This window comes from Cupressus sempervirens, chromosome 3 (genome assembly GCF_028749045.1).
Source record: "Cupressus sempervirens isolate cs-2001-9-10 chromosome 3, ASM2874904v1, whole genome shotgun sequence".
Lineage (NCBI taxonomy): Eukaryota > Viridiplantae > Streptophyta > Pinopsida > Cupressales > Cupressaceae > Cupressus > Cupressus sempervirens.
The window spans coordinates 647,543,325-647,547,372 of NC_143120.1; the positions used below are offsets into that span (position 1 = coordinate 647,543,325).

General features: G+C 32.0%; 1 pseudogene; it reads left to right on the forward strand.

The window, feature by feature from the left end:
* Positions 1–229: 229 nt before the first annotated feature.
* Positions 230–1,154, forward strand: LOC149568363 (pentatricopeptide repeat-containing protein At2g13600 pseudogene; annotated as a pseudogene).
* The last annotated feature ends 2,894 nt before the right edge of the window (positions 1,155–4,048 follow it).

Here is a 4,048-nt window from a genome sequence, read left to right on the forward strand (position 1 = left end):
TCATGGAACACCAAAATTGCAGCTTACAGAAAACATGGCTACCCTTTGAAGACACTAACCCTGTTTCACCAAATGCAACGAAAAGCAATAAAACCTGATCAGTTTACCTTTGGCAGTATACTGCCAGTCTGTGCCAAAAAGAGCCCTGGAACAGAGTATGAACATTCATCTAAGCATAATTGAAAGGGGATTTTTGTCAGATGTTGTAGTTGCAAGTGCCCTACTGGACATGTATGGAAAATGTAGTAGCTTATACAAGGCACGCGAACTGTTTGACAATTTGTCTCAGAGAAATGTGGTTTCATGGAATGCAATGATTGCAGGGTATGCACAATGTGGTGTTTTGGAAGAGGCTTTAAGGCTTTTCAAAGAAATGCCTCAACCAGATGTCATTTCATGGACTGCAATAATTGTCGGTTATCCACAACATGGTTTTCTAGATGAGGCTTTAATATTTTTTTAAGGAAATGCCTCAGAGAACTGTGGTTTCGTGGAGCGTGATAATTGCAGGTTTTTCCCAAAATGGATTTCTTGAAGAGGCTCCCAGGCTCCCAGTATTTTCAAAGAAATGCCTCAAATAAATGTGGTTTCGTGGATTGCAATGATCGCAGGATACTCACAAAACGGGTTTGTTGAAAAGACTTTTGAAAACATTTAAGGAAATGCAACTAGCAAGTGTAAAGCCAGATTCTACAACCTTTGCGAGCGTTCTCCCAGCTTGTGCCCAAATGGGAAGTTTAGAACAGGGCATGCAAATCCATCTAAGCATAATTGAGAGCAGATCATCCTTAGCTGTGTTAGTTGTCAATGCGCTGATTGACATGTATGAAAAGTGTGGAAGCATTTACAAGGCAAGTAATATATTCGACAAGATGACTCAGAGAGATGTGGCTTCATGGAATTCGATGATTGCAGGATATGCACAAAGTGGGTTTTCTGGAAAGGCCTTGGAGACGCTTAAGCAAATGCAAGTAACAGGTTTAAAAGCAAGCTACATAACCTATGTCAGCATCCTCCCAGCCTGTGCCAAAATGGGAGCTTTAGAACAGGGTATGGACTTCCATGGAAGAATAATCGAAAGTGGAATTCGGTCAGATGTCTCTGTTGCAAATGCCCAGGTTGACATGTATTCAAAATGTACTAAGCATCTTTGAAAGCAAAAAATATTACATAGGTGTCTTCCTTTTCCATCGTATGGGCATATGCTCAAAATAAGTATGGAGTCAATCAAGTCACTAACGAATAGAGTTTTTTTCAACTTGTGTTTGCAAAGGCAGAAGACATGCTCTGTAAAATAACCACAGACGTAGATCGCGACATGATCTGTTGATGAGTTGCATTTGTACCCAGACTCCAGACATGATCAGTTTAAGTGTAATGGTTTGTGCTGGAATGAAAAAGAGAAATGATTGTGTAGCTATCAAGAGAAATCATTTTATAACTATCTCTTCAACAACTTTTCTTTTATTTTAGTTCAAGGCTATTGTAAATCCAAATTGGGTTCATAGATCACAGGCTCATTTCATTAATTTATAATCAATTTGTACATTGATAGAGAATTCTGGACACCTAGAAAGTGTCGGAGATTGGAAGAATAATTTAGAAAGTGCTGATTTTTTCTAAGTGTCTGGAAGCCTCCTTGATCAGTGGTCAAAGTAGTTGGAATGTACTTGGTATAATTAATTTATTTTCTAACAAAGAAAATCTCCTCCTTCATTTTCTACTCTTTTTTCATTCATTTAAGAAAAAGCTAATAAGAGACGACTACTTTGGAACACCAATTGCCTTAGCAGACATGTATGCAATTGGAACGTCTCTCCATGCTCTTTCCATTAACAAAGTTGAGATAGTTTCCGTGGTTGTAAAAGCAACTTCTGCCTTACAATCAAAACAGAATAGCCACATAACTAGGATAAAACATCTGAGATTCTAAAGCGATAAATATGGAAGATCACTAAGGGTCCGTTTGGTTCATGGAATTTTAAAAACTCGAATTTCTACAAACCTTGGTTTAGCCAAATCAAGGTTTTGCATATCTTCATTCTGATTTTTGGGATTTTACTAAAACTGTTTGTTTCACTTGGAAGATGCATGTGAAGTGCATAAGCTTGGAGTTGAAGGAAAATTTCAAAAAGTAGTCCAATCTATTGTTTTTACACTCTTTAAAAAACAAAACCAGGTTTTGATTTTCAATTCTTGCCTGCTAGTAGGAATTTGGAAACCCTGGTTTTGAGGCAAAATTGGAAGTCGCATATGCTAATTCCATTTTGCAAATTTTGAAACAAACACACAAATTTTCAAATCCGATTTTTGAAAAAGCCAATTCCTGTCATCTTCCACGAACCAAACAGACCCTAAATGAATATCACCAAATTCACAAGTCAGATTTTTATCATTGTGATGGAGTTATGATTTCTGTAATGGAGTCGAAGCGCATAGCATCATTATAATTTTGTTTTCAATGTTATAATTTAACATATTTTCAATAAAATCAAAATGGTACTTTGAAAAATGAAAAATGACTACTAATAGGCATTGGAGATTCAATAGTCATTATTTTCTATGTTAGAAGATCGAGAAAGTTTGTGGGATTTATAAACTTTACACTTAATTTATATAAATTATTTAATAGAGGTAACAAAGTATTGATTAAAACTCGTTGGCATTCTCCCAAGTTGATTTATGACTTTTAGCAAAAGCGAAAGTATGTGCCTATTTTCTCCCAAGCTCAAATCTTCCATGAAATGACCACATGTCATTGATGGGATCAATGTTTATAGAATAGATTCAAAGACAATAGATCATTGTGGTAAAAGCACTAGTAAAAAGATAAATTAATTCACTAACTTCTACCATAGATTTTCAATGTTGAGAATAGTGGAGAAAAATAATATCTATATTTTTAAGTGAATTATTCACTTTATAAAGACCAAACATTGACACTAACTTCAACAGGTCCACAAAAAGAATTGTAAGTGAAAATATAAGAAAAAAAGTTTGAGAATGAAATCTTTTAACTTGAGGAATGGTTTGAAAGTTAAAAATGTTTTTATAATTTGTTTGCTTAGGATATAAAAAAATTGTGTGCAAGATTAACAAGGACGCAAAGCGTCTAGTTCCTGTCGATAGAAGAAAATAATTTGAATTTTATGCAATAATAAAATGTATAAAGTCTCGAAAATAATATGTTGCATTTTGTGTATAAATAATTAAAAGCCCTACAAAACAACAAGTCAATTTGTCAATAAGTATATCTTTATGAATTATTTCAAATATAATATAGATGAAAACTTTATAGTTGCAAAAAAAATTGAATAATAAAATATTTTGATTGGACAAACAGATAAAGGTAAATATATTTTTATAAATTATTAGTTCTTTCAAATATAATATATGAAAACTTTATAGTTGCAAAAAGTAATTGAATAATAAATTATTTTGATTGGACAAACAAATAAAAGAAAAAGTTGCACTCCCTCCTATAGCACAAAACAACCACTCAAATTATCAATAAATATATTATGTTGAATTATTTTAAATACAATAAATATGAAATCTTTATAGCTCAAAAATTAATTGAATAATAAAGTGTTCTAATTGGACAAACAAATTAAAAAGTAAAAGTGTATTGAATGCTATAGTTTCAACTAACAATTAAGTACAAATTTGAAAATGAAGAATGAATTCAATATTGGGATTTTATCAACTAATCTTATTTTTAATTAAATTTTAGTTTTAAAATAAGAATAATTAATTTATAGGATGGAAAAGTGGATTTTTGAAGGATAATAATAAACATGCAGTTTTTCATATTTTTAATAATTTTTGGGATTATCATTCACTCAAATTATATGTGATCCCAATTTTTTATTTTTTATTTTTTTTGTGGGGGAGGGGGGAATATGAATTTTAGCTACAAACTTGTTTGAATACTTTTTCTTTTCACAAAATCTCTACACATTAAACTTGTCTTTTATCTTCAATTTGCTTCCAATTTGAAATAAAGAATAATATATAAATAGGAACCCAAACAACAACCTTAGAAGAT